At 43.8% G+C, this 17,351-nt stretch overlaps 1 long non-coding RNA gene across 1 annotated transcript in view; it reads left to right on the forward strand.

Moving 5' to 3' along the window:
• The first annotated feature begins 992 nt into the window (after positions 1–992).
• LOC119649794 overlaps positions 993–17,351 on the forward strand; it is a 189,501-nt gene continuing 173,142 nt past the window's right edge. The window contains exon 1 of the long non-coding RNA XR_005249188.1: positions 993–3,314. This is a non-coding gene — a long non-coding RNA (uncharacterized LOC119649794). The remainder of the gene's footprint in view (positions 3,315–17,351) is intronic.

Here is a 17,351-nt window from a genome sequence, read left to right on the forward strand (position 1 = left end):
ACAACCGCATCCCTGCCTAATGCTGCACTTCTTAGTTTCGCCCGGCATCTAGCGATAAATCTGCAAGATTAGATCCAGTCAAATATTATGATTTCCCCCGAACTCGGAGAGATTATTACAATCTTCCCCTGATATTATCCCATAATTTGAAAACGACTTTGTAGGCATTCTTCCCCATGCCCAGAGTCAGCCGGCCGGCATTGAAGCGTGGTGCGGATTTTGGTTAGTGCCCACCACCCACCCACCCACCCACCAGCTATAATACATGCCCGCAGCCACCCCGAAACTTAGGCCGATTAACCCGGAAGCGAAGAGAATGTTCCTGGCTCGGATGCTTTTCCAAGCGCTTTCCGACTTTCCAAGTTTTCTCTGTTATTGCATTGTACATTTCGACATGGTAGACTTTTCCGACCTGGGTCTAACCGTTGACGATTGGGGCGGGTGGCGGTTGTGTGTGGAGATCAGGCAATGGTTGCGGGGTGGACGGGGGGTGATTGGTGAATGTGTGGGTGTGAGAAAACTTGGCGAACTTTCGAGGAGACATAGGCATGGCTAGCTTTTGGGGATAAATGCTTTCGGCGAGTTTGCGAGCGAAGAGCGATATGGGGAGACTTTGGCTGCAATAGTACGAGTATTCCGGATTGTGTAGTACGCGTGGAGTAGTATTGGAGCCGGCTTCTTGGTAGATTGGGGAGGGGTGGCTCGTGATTTCCGCCAAAAGAGCCGGGAAAACTTGGCTTCGTGCGCTGAGGCGACGAAGCGCTTTGGGAGCGCAGAGGAAAAGACGGATGAGCGGATTTTCGTGAGCTTTACGAGCGCGGAAAAGAAAATGTGGGAAAATTCTTAGTTTGTTGGTATAGAATGGAATGCATAGGAGCATCCGAGAGGCACGGCACTTCTTGCGGGCCTATGAGTTTGGGGGGGTTTCGCATTGTGGGGTGATGCTTTTCATTACGGTCGCAGGGAGTCCTTGCATGGGACATCCTCAATATTTGACGTGAAAAATATTGACTTCAACTCGAGATAGGTTGGCATGGCTTCGGATGGTTCGGTTTGGCTGGCGGATGGCTACATAGCGACTATGCTCTGGGCTCGGGCTGGCACTGTTCTGGCCCCGTGGCTGCCTTCGTTGCTTCAGCGCCTCAGCTTAGCTCAGCTCAACTCAACACGACACGGCACACATTTCGTCTGTCGTTGCGTTCTCTAGTCCGTCGTTATTTCAGAGCGGCTGGTTCGTATGCCATAGGAAAGTTTCAGTATCGTTTTGGTAGTTGTCGAGTACTTATCGACTTAGAATCAGTCGGCTCTACACTAAATATTGTATTTCCGTAATTACCCGGTTAGGAAAGTAGTACCTAGTGTCTGTAGAACTCTGCTTCTGTTCTCTTTATCTCTGTACGGGGTTGAATCGGATCTTTGCGGAAACGGAACGGTTTTCGGGAAAATCGCGCGCTAGTATCGACTAAACAGGCTCAGCCCAAGAAAGCGCGCATCGAGATCGGTATAGTCGATAGTTCGGTTTGAGTAAGTAGTTCCGGCGAAATGGTACTTCCTAATTGAGAAGATAAATAGGAGTAGATTGAAGTTGTGGCTGAAGCGCAAGGTATCTCTAATCTCCAGCAACGTGCTCCATCGACGATTGCCGACAGTATCTGTTGTTGACATCCATAGTGGAATTGCCCGGCTTGTATCTGAATCTTCGTCGCTTGACGGTGATTGAGCACTATTTGTTCTGTGAACGATAGGTTGCGTAGCGTATCTTCTGACTAATGCACTATCGACATCGTCGATAACGTAAGAATCACGACTGCTCAGCACAAACAGCAACTGACTATCTTTCGAGGGTAGAGAGGCTTCGCAAAGTGTTCCCAGGCCAGGCAAGCTACGACTAGTGCCCTTGTAACCCAACACCGAAAAGATACTAATAAGTACTTAAGCTGTTTAAATATTTGCCGGGCGCATATCGACCGCCGCGAGCGCTGCTGCAACGCATACAGAGTGCAATCGAGTGCAACATTGCAGCCTAGTCTATCTGCATCCGTCGCTAGATCGATTGATTGCTTCAAATTGGCCGTGCCGTCCGTGCAGGTTGCCTGAATCGTTTACTGGCCAAATTAGACCCTCGGCCGACCCAAAAGCCGTGTCGCCCGGGCTGATAAGAACATCTGATGGCACGCAGATACGCGTGAACCCTCTATAGATACTCAGATACAAGATTTCGTGTGTTATCGTACCGAATTGTTGCTAGTCCATTCGGAACGAAATTTGCGCGGGAAATGAACGAGTGGTGCTGGTACTTCGGTCGTCTTTGTTGTTATGTAGTTGATGAATAACAACGAATACAATATAATATCGCAAATTGACGCTATTAAAATTCAATTAAATCTAATTTAACCAAGAAGAGCTGCCAATCTCTGCTCGTATCGCTTTCGTCTTGTCCACAGCGCTGTTTCGCTAGAGTAGTTAACGTTTCGGTCTGTCCGTTCGGGGATACTTACAAATAGATACAAGGCGTTCACTCAGATTCCTGGTACAGGACGAAAGGAAGACCAACCTTACCCCAATCATCAGCTAATTTTGATGCTTGAAGCCAGCGAAATTCCAAGCAATTTACACTTTTCGCGCACTTAATTACTCGTCTAATATCTTATACCAACGAACTAAGTTCAGTGGATACCTAGTTTGGGGAACATTACCCCCGCAGATTTCGGCTTTGTCTTTCAGGACTCTTCAATCAGAGCTAACCAACTAGCACGTGTTCGAATCTAGATACACTAATCAAACTCAAATCCTGTAACTCATCTACAGCATTTTGGTCCAGCATTCTGCAAACTTCTCAAAGATACCGTGGAAAGTATTAAAAAAAATTAAGATATAAGATAATCTAGCATTATAAAAAGTGTATCCATAATTGCAACTAGTGTGTGTGCTAATCAAGTGCAATTTAATTTTGTAAATTTAAGTCAGAATAATAATTCGAAAGTGTGCAACCCTCTCATCTCTCACAAGGTCTGGAAATTGTGTTCAATCAAATTGAAAAAGAAAAAATTATTTTTTCGAAATATTGTTCTTTTTTTAAAAATAAAATAAAAGTGAAATAAGAAAAGTGTGCTATTAAAATTTTTTTCTATATAAAGAAAAAAAAGTATCTCTCTCTATATATATATATTATATATAAATATATATTTTCAAAAAAAATATTTAGTGAAATTTAAATTTAATCTAACAAAAAGAAAAGCTAACAAAATGATGGATCATCAATCACAGCAAGATATGTCTACCGGCTCACCAGCTGAGGTGCCAAATGATCCAGGGTATGTATCAATTTTTGTTTGTTATCCTTAAAGAACTATTTTGCCCCTTTCACTGGTTACAATATACCTATTAATCATAGTATCTCAAGCAACTCTATAACCGTTAGGAACTTTAGTATATTCCCTACTTCCAGATCTTTGAACTTTGCATCTGGTATTAAGTGTTCTCCCAGATGCCTCGACTTACTTTGCACAAGTGCCGGACATTGCCCCAGAACGTGTACAGAGGTTTCATCACACTCCGCACAGAACCTGCAGGCAGTGTCCGTTGATATCCCTAGCTTCCCTAGGTGATAGTTCAACCGAAAGCTACCAGTGAGAATTCCCACAATGATTCGGAGGTTCTTTTTGCTAAGGTTGCATGAATCCTTTGGGAGCTTGGGTTGGTATCCCTCAATAAAAACCCTGGACTGCTCCATTCTTGGTTGGCCCGCCCAGTATAGTTCCCCCAACCGTTCCTATTCAATTTTTAATGTCATAACCATGAACTCGTTTCCGATTCCACAGAAGGGTTCTGGCCCGTGTAAAGGCGCCACTGATCCCTTCTTGATTAGTTCGTCTGCTGCCTCAATGCCTTCCAACTCAATATGGCTTGGAACCCAGAGTATCCAGAATTTGTTGGACGAGCCGAGCATATTCAGTTTCTCAAGGCATTTACATGCCAGTTTAGAGTTCACTTGGTTGGACCTAATTGCCTTGATCGCTACTTGACTGTCGGTGAGAATACCAATATTCTGCCCCCTGTATTTCCTTTGGGGATTAAAGAAGGCACATCTGTCCGTAGTGTATATGCTAGTGTCTCTATCCATTGGCTCCAAGTACATTTTCCCTGGACCAATGACACTGGCACCGGCTTCCTCTGCTGTGAGGGATCCGCCAGTGTAATAAGTAATCAGTGCCTTTTTTTTTAACAAGCCAGCGTGTGGGATTCTTCCTCATTAAAATCACCCCCGACTCTCCCCAAGCCCCGTGGAACCACCGTACGGTATTACACCCCGGGGCGGAGTCAGTGCATTTTAACTTGGTAACCGCGCTTTTCTAGCCTCCTCTACCTTTCGCAGTTTGCTCTGATACTCTGATAAATACGACCATGGAGTTGATCGCATCCTAGTATTCCTGACATGTTAAGATTCTTCGCACCAGATTCTCTGGTACGAGCACCTCTTCTAGAGTCTCCTCTAGGTTCTTCATCTCCTCCATAAACCTTGGACAGTGGAAGAATACATGCTCTGGGTCCTCTGCGACTCCATCGCTATTTGGACAGTCGGGTGAGGTCTCCATTTTAAACCTGTGCTTGTAATGGCGTTATACTCCGTGCCCCGTGAGAAACTGAGTAAGATTATAATTAATCACACCGTGCCGTCTCTCCAGCCAATCCTTGATAGCAGAGATGAGCCTGTGTGTCCACCGACCCTACAGTCAGAAAAGAAAAGTGCATAAACACATATTTACACATCAATAGGCATACCCCAATCCGCCAGCTGGGGCCGCGCCTGAAGGGAGATATGGCCGCTCCTCACAGGAAGTAACCAGTGGCTGGTTTAAGCTTATGTCACAGACACGTTCTACTAGTCTGCCTTGTTACTCCAACGTGTTTCAAACTTCTTATCGAAGTGAAACCTCGTTGTCATGTTCTTCTTTTTTTTCTTCAGCTCTTGTCCCATTCACAAGCGGGGTCGGTCCGTCGTAATCGGTTTCGCCATTTTATTTTGTCAAATGCCCGACTTTGATGCAATTTCAAGGCTTTTAAAGCCTTATCCAGCGTATCAATTTCATAGCACAGTTCTCCATTGGCTGATAGCGTTGACTCGGGTTATTTAAATCGCTCAGTTCTGGGCAGGTCACTGCCGTTGACAGTGATTGTGCCTGTTTTATGGTGATCGTTCGTCAAAAATTCCTCGTTGTCATGTTATCCTTTGGTATCAATAACTCAGGATACCGCCTAGAAAGAATATCAATCTTCCTTCGATTTAAGCAGCTCTCTGCCTCACTGCTACTCCGGACTATCGTTAATATTGCCCTCCTTGCCTGCATCTGTATGTGCAAATGGAGAGGGGTTAATCCCAAAAGGATCTCCAGGGATACCGTTGGACATGTCCTTGGAGTTTGTGTAACTCCTTGTCTTGGTACTTAGTTCAGTTCTTTCTGCCCTGCCTTGTCCAAAGTAGTATCTTCGGGCTGCAACCCCATTTTTTCCTGTTATGAACCTACAAGTCATCAGAGCCCTCGTAACTTTCCGACAAGTGTGTCCGATATGTGTCTTCCAGAGTAATTTTTGGTATCAAATATTTGATCCCTGTTTCTGATCCCCACATGACTACATTTGGTGAAAAATGTACACCCCCTTTTGAATGTAGCTTAAATTCGACGTAAAAGCATGTCACTCACTGTATGCGTGAGCGTTCACGGCTCCCACCTTTCCATCAAATTTGGTGTCAAACGCTATAACCGTCTCCGGAGAATCACAGACAGACAGGCAGAAACTAGGATGTGGGGGTGGGATGAGGTGCATGCGGGAGAGGTTTGGGAGAAACAAGCTAGGATTGGCACTGGAGATGGGTGGGTTTTTGAAAATTGGGATGAGGACTAATTACCGGTGTATTATAGAAGACTACTCTACCGTCGAGGTCAAAAAGGAGGTTTTGAATCTGGAGAGATAAGAGGATTTGAGGGAACAGATAAGTTTGTAGAAGATTCTCTTCGCCGATCTCGATTTGCATGGCCTGGGAGATAGGGGGATTAGGATGGGTTAGACATTTAGTGAGGAAGTTGAAGGAGTGATGGACTAGGACGGCGCCGATGCGGCGTTTGGCCGGTGTCATAGAGGATCTAGTTGGAGATGAATTTGGACCAGTTTTCGTTTTTATTGGTGTTGGGGCAATGGCGTAGAATTCTGCGCTCTTTGGGTCGGAGTCGTTCGATTTGGGTAGGGGAGCTGTTGGACCAGAAAATGAAGCCGAAAATGAGAAGGGGGCGGATGAGCTGTTTGTAGCAAAATAGCTCGATTTTTAGAGTTGTTGGGATGTTGTATGTCGGGATTGGGTAAAGGGTTTTGAAGGCACCAGTTGCTTAGTGCCTTCGTGAGAATTCATAATCACCCAAGGTAGATGACTTAATTTACGGTTTGGATTTGCAAGTTGTGAATTTTGAGGGATATTATTGATATGTCACTCATTATTATCGGCGTCATTCTTGTGTTACCGCAGAATACGATAGTTGTGCATTTCTGTGGGCTTGGGGAGAGTTTCCAATGTGTGAAGTACCGGCGAAGCTCGTCGAAATAGGGGTTCAGGTGGGCTTCACCGGCCGAGCGCTTCGCAGATGTTAAATGCTCACTTTATATAATATTTATATGAGTACGAATTATCATCATCATCATCAACAGTGCAACAACCGGTATCCGGTCTAGGCCTGCCTAATAAGGAACTCCAGACATCCCGATTTTGCGCTGAGGTTCACCAATTCGATATCCCTAAAAGCTCTGTGGCGTCCTGGCCTACGCCAGCGCTCCATCTTAGATAGGGTCTGCCTCGTCTTCTTTTTCTACCATAGATATTGCCCTTATAGACTTTCCGGTTGGGATCATTCTCATCCATACGGATTAAGTGACCCACCCACCGTAACCTATTGAGCCAGATTTTATCCACAACCGGACGGTCATGTTATCGCTCATATATTTCGTCATTGTGTAGGCTACGGAATCGTCCATCCTCATGTAGGGGGTCAAAAATCCTTCGGAGGATTCTTCTCTCGAACGCGGCCAAGAATTCGCAATTCTTCTTGCTAAGAACCCAAGTCTCCGAGGAATACATGAGGACTGGCAAGATCATAGTCTTGTACAGTAAGAGCTTTGACCCCATGGTGAGACGTTTCGAGCGGAACAGTTTTTGTAAGCTGAAAAATGCTTTGTTGGCTGACAACAACCGTGCGCGGATTTCATCATCGTAACTGTTATCGGTTGTGATTTTCGACCCTAGATAGGAGAACTTATCAACGGTCTCAAAGCTGTGCTGACGTTGCCACCATATATTTTGTCTTGCCTTCATTGATGTACAGCCCAAGATCTCGCGCCGCCTGCTCAATCTGGATGAAGGCAGTTTGTACGTCTCGGGTGGTTCTTCCAATGATGTCGATATCGTCAGCATAGGCCAGTAGTTGGGTGGACTTGAAGAGGATCGTACCCCTCGCATTTACCTCAGCATCACGGATCACTTTCCCGAGGGCCAGGTTAAAGAAGACACATGATAGGGCATCCCTTTGTCGTAGACCGTTGTTGATGTCGAATGGTCCTGATGTGTGATCCTGTTGATCCTGTTGCTTTTATCTGGCCTCGCACATTGGTCAGGGTCAGCCTAGTCAGTCTTATTAATTTCGTCGGGATATCGAATTCTCTCATGGCCGTGTACAGTTTTACCCTGGCTATGCTATCATAGGCGGCTTTAAAGTCGATGAAAAGATGGTGCAACTGATGTCCATATTTCAACAGTTTTTTCATCGCTTGCCACAGAGAGAAAATCTGATTTGTTGCTGATTTGTCTGGAGTGAAGCCTCTTTGGTATGGGCCAATGATTTTCTGGGCGTATGACGCTATCCGGCCTAGCAAGATAGTGGAGAATATCTTATAGATGGTACTCAGCAACGTGGTGCCTCTATAATTGCTGCATTGCATGCTGACTTTTGATTTGTTGCAGAGCTATCTCCTAGAGCATTGACTGATACCGTTGCCTTTATGATAAATATAGCCCTAAAGGAAGGTAGTGGCTGACGGTCTCATTTAGAACAGAATCAACTAATCAGTTTTTGCCTCACTTCTGTCCTAGGAAGTCTTGAGTCCGTATTTATTTGATGACGGGCCAAACCAATTAGGGAGAGACTACCTTTCAATTTTCTTTCCGCGAACCTTTTGATTTAAGGATGTGTGTGGTGCAAGTTTAGCCTCCGAGCGTTCAGATCTCAGTGGCCCATTGCATTCGGCACTCCTTGGTATTCGGATTTAATACATAAACTCAGGATCTTTGATAGTAGATGTGGTACGGCCAAATGCCTTACGCTTCTAAAGGCCTAGTCATGTCTTAGGAAGGAATCCATGAATTCATCTTACAATTCAGCTGGTGAGTTATGGCTCAATAGTTCTTCAAGGACGCGGTGCGACTTTCCCTTAACAGAATATGGTCAGTCAGAATATCCACAATGCTACTCCATGTCTTCCGGCTTTTTAACAAGATAAGCCTTGTATTATGTTCGCTCGGTTTGGACTTGACACTTGTGCTCTCCGACTTGTTCTTAAGGTAAGCCTGCCCTTAGGTTTTGACGACGTGAATTTCGTTGTTAGTTCGGTTTTCATTATGTCTTCAGGAGGCAAGCAATTTATCGAACCGTTGAAAGGTTTGAGCATGAGTGCACTTTTTGAACCTTAAACCACGAACTAGATGGAGATTCGGTGCGAAGTGAAGAAAACACAGTGGTCGTAGCAGCCAGTATGTCGATTCGACGCAGATCAGTTGAATAAGGCATCATTAGGGAGCCAACCTGGTTTATGTTGCTTTCGAGTTTGGGCCACATTCTTATAAGATTATGCTGAGGCGACAATTGAAGCTGGGCGACCATTCTGGGGCGGGAACCATCGGCTCAGCAACAAGAGAAATTATGGTTATTGGAACGGTCACACTCCCACATCCATTAAGGTTGACAGTTTGTACCCATGGTAGCATCATCGGACCTAATTTCTTTCGGGATGACGAGGGAGACGTCTTTATTGTCAATGGCTCCCTGTATAGAGCAATGTCAACTGACTCTCTATGTATCCGGGATGTGGTTCCAGCAGGATCACGCTGCATGCCTCACAAGCATCGTCACTCGAAGTTGTGAAGGAAAAAAATGGCGACTAGCTCATGTTGTTCTTTCTAGTGATCTAGTATATATCCAGGTGTTGTAAGTATATTTATCACATGAGGCCTGAGTGCCTTTGTCGAGAATTATACTGTGAAAGCTTGGTTTGTCATTGTCCCTTCATTTTTGTTCCACAGAAGTTTGTGACACTCAATTATTTTACTTCTTCGAACAAAAGAGAAGGAAGAAGGTTTTGTCATGTTCTAAGTTAATTTGGCTAACCTTTATATTTTTCGACATAACTTTGGTCCTATATGTCGTGAAAAGTCATCGCTAATGGAAGAATCTTCTGCGTTTGGCGTTTCCCACAGGGGCCATCAGCTTATCGTCATCTTTTGTCGAGGGTTTCACTTCTTTGCGTGCGATTTCTCTGGATAGTGTCACACGTTGTGGTGTAGCAACGCCCATGTCGTCATGATCAATGAGTTTCCTCTTCTTTCGGAGGGCTTTCCTCTGGCGTTGGCTGAAAACTTTCCTTGGTTCACGGTGTACGATGCGCATGGTTTCCACGTTCTGATATTAGACCAGTTGCGATTGCGCTACATGCATGTCTACCTTCCCCGTGCCTTGAGTCCGAAGAGGAGGTTTTGACAGGCACGATTTAGCGTGTAGTTTTCGACTTAGCTCCCATTTTTTTTAAAGAAGTAGTGAGTGACAGGAGTGCTTAAAATGAGAGTTTTTCGCCAATTGGTCCTGATGGAAATCCAGGAATCTCTCAATCCAAAACTAATCGGAGCCTTGATAGTTTTCCGACTTTTTCGTGGATTTCCAGTAATAGCACATTCTGTAAATAGCTTTTTCTTTTTTGTTTTACTGCCCTATAAAATTTGAGGGCAGTCCTTACTTTTTTGGATAGCATAGTCATGGAACGCATGAAAGCACACATCGAAAAGCTTGATTGATAAAGGGCAAATTGGCTGCCGCCTATGCACAAGTCCTTGCTTGACCTTCTTCGTATTGCTTTCCGGGAACACTAGAACTGTGTGCTGAATATATAATACATGCACTGTGGAGGGTATAAACTTGGAATAAATAAATCAAATAAATTATATTGAGCTTAGACCTCGAAGTCGATTGAATGATTGATTCCGGATTGACTGTTCTCATTTGGACCATCCCATTACCTACGATTATTAAAAAATGGCGCGCAAAGTGGGGCTCCACATTCGGTAGGTTTTGCGATAGTGAAGCCGGATAGAGTTACCAAAAATCTCCCAGTTTTGCTCCCAGCTACGTTCTACGTGCAGTTCATCTTGTAAATGTTGACTTATATATTCTTCTCCTGATGAAGCAGGTGTTCCTGAACTTCATTTCCATCCCACCTTGCAGAGTAGGCTTTTCCTTTCCGTTCCTTTGTTAGCATATCTCAAGAACTTGTTACTTTTATGTAAGTCCTGCTACTTACCGTCTTCTAGGATTCCCAGATTTCACAGGCCTATGTGATTCTTCACGGAAAGATATTACTGTTTGAGCTCCTAAGGCGTGTCTTTCCTTACCCTGGGTAGAGTAACAATTCTTCTGCTAATTACTTTGCTGGTTTCATTTTATTCTTTCTTCTTCACCAGAATGAAAAGAAAAGTAATATGGATGGAAGAAAGACTCAGCCAGCTTATGCTGTACTATTCCGTCGTCGATATAAGACTGAGTATTGTATTGGTAATTACGTACGTTTAGTAATTTTGGGAATGGAATTGAAATGTTTCAACCACAGCGGCCAAGAGATGTTGAGGAGCCGCACTGGTCGCGCCTCAAAAATAGTTAAGGTTTGAAAATCGCGGTTTGGGTCCACGAGTTTTTTGGATCCACCCGCGCGGTCACGCGTTACTATTTTCACGCCCGTCGCATCCTCTCGAAAAATTTCGCGATTTTTCCATTTTCCGATTAGATTTTTAGATGCAGGTAAGGTTCTAGTGCACCTGAAAGAAATGATCATTTTCGACCCCCCGCACTCCCTCCCTCCTTTTTCAACAAATATTGAAACTAAGACTGACTTCGAAAAGTACTAACCGAGACCTTCCATTTGATACCCCACATGACTATATCTGGTGGAAAAGAATGTTGTCTAATAGTCTAGTACCCCACGTTGAGCGCCGTCGACAGTAGATTATCAGTATGACTAAGTGAGTTGGTAGAGCCTGATATTCTTAATTTCAGAGTTACTGGTTCATTACATATTTCATCATCAACGGCGCAACAACCGGTATCCGGTCTAGGCCTGCCTTAATAAGGAACTCAGACATCCCGGTTTTGCGCCGAGGTCCACCAATTCGATATCCCTAAAAGCTGTCTGGCGTCCTGACCTACACCATCGCTCCATCTTAGGCAGGGTCTGCCTCGTCTTCTTTTTCTACCATAGATATTGTCCTTATAGACTTTCCGGGTGGAATCATTCTCATCCATACGTATTAAGTGACCCACCCACCGTAACCTTCGTTCGAAACAGCCAAAACATGGAACCGCTGACAATAGCATCGCCTAAGTTCACTCAATGTTACTAGACGACGACGGTCGAAAGACTAGAGAGATAGCAGAGGGTATGGACATGTTCCGGTGTGTGTTCCAGGGTGTCATTGTCATATATTGTCCTAAGATTTAGGCATGAGAAAGTTGACCGCTTTTACTTATTCGCGCCCAAAAACTTGTTCGCATGAATACTTTCAATGCTAGCCAAGTTCAGGTGACATAGTTAAGTGTTTTAGCATCGATCGATTTCTAAAAGTGAAGCTTGGATTCATCCTTAAACTTCGCAAATAAACAGGGTATTGCCAAGGGTAAATAGCCTTACCAAAAGGGCGAAAGTTGCTTCTTTGGCTAAGAAAGTAATCGCACTTGCTTCTTAACTTTTTGTCGTTAGTAGCTTCTTCTTTTTTTTTCCACTCCATGTCTTAGATTCCCCAGAGTGTCCCTGTAGAAGCTAGTTCTGTTCTGGAGTTGTTCTCACCAAAATTTAGGTGAACTTTAAATTAAGCATCTTAACTTCATTCTATCGGCAGATTTCTTATATGCTTCCGTTCCTTCCTTCTGCAAAATTTTGCGACCCGAGTATCCCAATTCTCTGTACATATTTATTTCGTTTGATTCTTATGGATCGCTACTGATATTGTTTATATGCATCATGGCACAGTGGCGGTTCCTTGTGGCAGTGTCCCCGCTATGGTGCGCCATTTTGATGTCACAAACTCCTTTGACCGTGACTGCTGCGGGAAGGGCAGGGACACAGAGCCCAGCCGACTCAGCTCTTCATTAACAAATGATAGAAGCTCCTCCGCTTTGCAACTAGAGATCTCCTTGAGATTCCCAAAGAATTGTTTATCTAATATGCCTGAAGGTTTCTCCTTTCTTTCCGTTACTTCGGCAATGGAAATTGTAGAGTATGCAGAGTCTGGAGGCATGGTCCTCTATTGGCCGGTGCCCGTGCCAACTGCTACATCCTGTACTCATTTGCATTCGTCTGGCGGTCGGTTCTTGGAGCGTCAAAATGAATGGGGCAAGTAAATTCCACTCTGCCCTGGCCCTGCCCCAGGCGTTCTGAGGGGCTTTGTTTAGAATGTCACTTTGGCCTATAGATTCGCCGTCTCCACACCCACACGCCGTGTCCAGACCACACTTCCACGATTTTACTTACATATAACCAAAGAAAACATCCAAGTTGTTGTCACCACCTTCACCCCCCTGTCCATACACCCGAATAATGTCGTTACCCTGGGCCGTCCTTCTACTTATACCTCTGGCTAAGTGGTCACCTCCCAAATCAAATTGGATTATCCTGGTTCTTAGCCAGGGTACTATCCAATGCATAAGATCCAATCCTGTTCTTGCTAGAGCAGCTTTGGTAGCTTTGTTGCTAATGTTATTAAATCTCAATATTCAGGAGAGCTCCTCAATATTCAGCTAGAGTATGTTACTTGTAGTGTAGTGATCGCCCAACCGTGCTAGTTATCTCTTTAAGGGCAGATTCTGTAAGTTTATCTTTGAGATATTCGTGCTGAGTTTTTGAGAAGGGCGTCCTTTCCATGATCGTCTTGAAGTGAATGTCCAGGACGCGTTCTAGGGTCTTCAGTTGAGGTTGATTGGTCGAAAGTGGTTTGCGGACTCGTGGTAGCGGCTGCTCGCTTTTGGTATGCACTCCAGGAGAACAGTACGTATAATAAAGAAACATAACTCCGGTAAATTTCTACAAGTCACGGTACAACCCTTTTCTTTCCGTCTTTGTATCATGGGGTTGGTGAAGGTGTTTATAGCCTGGCTCCACAGTTATTACCAACTTGATAATCTCGCAAGGTTGAAGCTGCATACCTTCTAAGCAAGACTTTGTCTCACAGACTTCCTAGCTGTTGGGAATGGATTTACATATTAACAGCTTCAAGTGTCACCAAAAGATTTCGTCAATGAGACTTCCGGTTTCTTTAGAAAGGATGGGCCCCCGTGTTCCTTGGCCAAGATTTCACTGAGTCTCACAGACTCATTGGCACCTTCAATGTTCTGTCAATAGTCCAGCCATTTGTTGTATTTTGCAGGGCACGAATCTTTCAAGGCGGTTTAGAGTGCCTGAGAGTTTGTTCTTAAAAGCTTGAGCAAACTTCTTTCAGTCGATCCTGCTAGGGTCGCTTATAGGGTTGAGACCTCCGCAGAGAGTTTTTCACCCTCAAAGTCACATTGCTGATTAATATCAATCAAAAGCCTTCTCCCAACGGTAATAGTTCTCTGTGCTGGGTAAATAGAAGGTATATTATCCTTGCTACGCACCGGAAGCGTGTGCCTTACATTGGCCTCGCAGTATATCAACAGGTTGGCCTTCTTTGCTATGATGGACGTCAAATGTTGTGTTTCCCCCAAAAGATGTAAACATTCTCTGCTTCTGCCTGTTCCAGTTTGACTACTATTATGTTGCTGGAACTCAGGTGCAGGCTCTTCCTGACGAGGACAGATGCTCTAGGTCTGTCCGGATCAGTGCCCCTTATGCTGTGAAATTAATGTCTGCTGGTATTTTTCATCAGAATATTCATTCCTTATGCACCGAGGTTCGGATGCGATGGTTTTCTCTGCAGGCGTTTTGATTGCGTCTTTGAGCTAATTCACTTCCCATCCATACTATCGGCTTTCTGGTGTCGGTCCAGCGTATACAACATTTATTTTCTTAACCCTTCGGCACATTACGATCTCATCTCTTGGTTTCAATATCGAACCTGATAACTGGGGTTGCTATCCGACATCGATATCTTACTATGATGTATCAGTAGAAACCACGCTTCCTAGATATACAAATTGATCGAGGCGTTTGATGTTCTGCCCATTAATGCAGATAGGGAGCAGGCTGAGAACCTTGATTTTGTTGGTATTTATCTTCAATCCGATTCTACTTGCCTCTCTTTCCAAATGCAAAGCCATTTGTCCAAGGTCCAGGACCCGATGAGAGAGCAAGCAGATGTCATCAGCGTGGTCGAAGTGTTTTAAGAAAGATGTAATTGTCCATTGAACGTCCTCCACACCCTCCGGACAAAGCAGCACGAAGAACGTCACCGATAACAAGGAGAAATAATATCCGTGACAGGATGCAACCCTAGCGGACTCCGCTTTGGACCTCAAAATCCTCTGAGATTTTACATCGACTTTATGGCAGGCGAACAAAGTGTCACCAACGACGAGGCAGTGTAAGTGGCAGAAATCCATGAGCCTCCCACCGTCACCGTTGTGGTCGCCAAGACCGTGTTTCCGCATCATATATCCGAGCAAGTTGTTGTCAGATACCTTGGCATTCAGATCACCCATCAGTTTGAAGCCTGTCAGAAAGCGACTGCCAGGTCAAGAGAGCGCGCCTTGCGGTGGAAATCTGAGGCAACCCAACACCGTATTCGCGCCTGCTACGACTTGGCTTTCCAGAGTACAAAACCATATTGCTATAAGTGTGGCAAGAGGGAAAGGAGTACTCCCCAGACTCCAACCATCTTATTTCGCTTAGTCCCAGAATGTCCAACTTATATCGCTGGAATTCCCGCTTAAGTTGGAGAAAGTGGGCATTCTCTACCGTTGTCGAGGAGCTTGCGCACATTGCAGAAACCACTCATAGTCCGTTTTGGATAGCGAAAGGTCTTTGCCGTGAGGTCAGTCAGTATCTGAGACGTTGTTGACGTTTCGGTAGCAGTAAAGTTTCAAAATTAGCAGGTTGCTAGCGCACAAATTTCTATCCCTTTTGGTCGCCTCTTACGGCAAGCAGGGAAGGCTTTGAGTGTATTTTTAAGTCCCAATTCATAGTTTTGATGCGTTCATTATCAAGTTCCTGGTACAGTTATTCAGACACTGGTTATGGACATCGTTCTTCCCATGGAGAGCATGTATTCTATTTGTTTTATGATGTATCCTTGCATTCTCATATTATATTTATTTTCATTAATATTTATTGAGATGGTTTAAGACTGTAGAATTCACTTTGCCTACCTCGTCCTGTTTTTGAATAGGAGCGTATATACTGGAAATTTGATAGGATCCAGTTTTTTGTTGATCGGTTTTAAACCTGCGACTTTCAGCTTCACGGTAGAGGGGATGTTCAAGTATGTTTACTGAATAAGGGCTGATGTTGAAAACTAGGATCAGGAGTTGGACCAACAATCCCGTTGGCCAATTTTTATCTGAAAGAGTACCGCAAGGGGATTAGATATGTAAACTAATAAACCATATGGAGTCATAACGATTTCATTATTGTATCTGAACTTTTTAAGATAGATAGTTAATTGAACTAAATATTTCCGTAGCAGGATAACGAATCATTATTTATATTTCCAGGGCTATGTTTGCTACTCCGTTTTATTCGAGTGAAGTCAGAATTATGCAGTTGAAATTGAATACTAATTTAATCATATCCTTTGCAAGATTTCCGCTTCAGATAATGTACCAAACAAGAGATAAAATTCTCCAAATTTACAGAGTCGCTCCTGAAAATTATTGAATAACTGAAAGGATCTATAAATTCTTATTAGATATTATCAGGGACAACCAATTCATACTTAATTCATAGCTTGGGTGGTATATTATGACAAAGTATCCTTTTCGCACCCGTACGATATCTTCGCGTGTGAAATGCATTGCAAGGATATGCTACAGATGGGTAATATCCAAGCCCATATGCTGGAACACTCGGTATCTATACTCCAAAGACGTAACATGAAGGCATATCTGTACAGATGTGTATATTTATACTTGGTATCGCCCAAGGACTTGTGGTAGACGTTTTGTTTGCTTGTTTTTATACGCATTTAGTGAGTGTGCGGTTGTGTGTGTCCACGAGGACGATGGATATAAAACAAAAAGTTTATCTCTGCGCGATGTCACATGTATTGCACACATCCCCTGGTGGGACTTACACATCTAAAAACAGTCGGAAATTACTTTCATTTCTCGGTAAGGATGGTGACTGGGAAAATTACTCAATTTTCGGTGGTAATGTAAGTTCATTAAGGATATTCCTTGGTTGAAATCGCGGTCAAATCGTTTGTACTTGCATGACTTTTCCCAGAGTTTCGTCAATCGATACTTCATAATGAATTCCAAGTCAACTGTTTAAAATAGGCTGGAAAGGTTGCTCTACCATTTTGATCCCATATTATATTTCAAGGATATATGCGGTATGTATATGGCCATTTACTTGTAAGGACATTAGAAGGCTCAGTTTCAGGATATACTGTGGTAGGAGGAGAAAGGGCAGATATCTAAACTTCCAGCACAAATCAGTTGGACTTGGAGAATAAGGACATTCACACGTAAACATGAAGGTCAATGACCACATCCTTTATAATAATGTCAGGATTTGCTCCATGTAGAGTGGTATCTAAGCTTATGCTACATTCATTCCGATTCCCGCTGATTTGCGACTACCCATCATGGAAAACGAGGTGATTCCTTCATTACTGCACACAGAATATAAATTTCCGCGCTCCTATAAGAAATCACTCGTTACACATGTCCTCGCATCGTGCATAAATGTGTGTGAAATGTATATCCTTTTTTTTTTTGTACGAAGTCCACATACTGAACGTATTTTTAGCAAGTAATGAGAGATGGAAACGACAGCACAGTGAATAAAACAAAATAAAAGAAAGAAAAAAAAATGTATCCTGCCAAGTGAAAAATGAGATATGTGTCCTTTCGTATCTC

Source organism: Hermetia illucens, chromosome 2, assembly GCF_905115235.1.
Source record: "Hermetia illucens chromosome 2, iHerIll2.2.curated.20191125, whole genome shotgun sequence".
Classification (NCBI taxonomy): domain Eukaryota; kingdom Metazoa; phylum Arthropoda; class Insecta; order Diptera; family Stratiomyidae; genus Hermetia; species Hermetia illucens.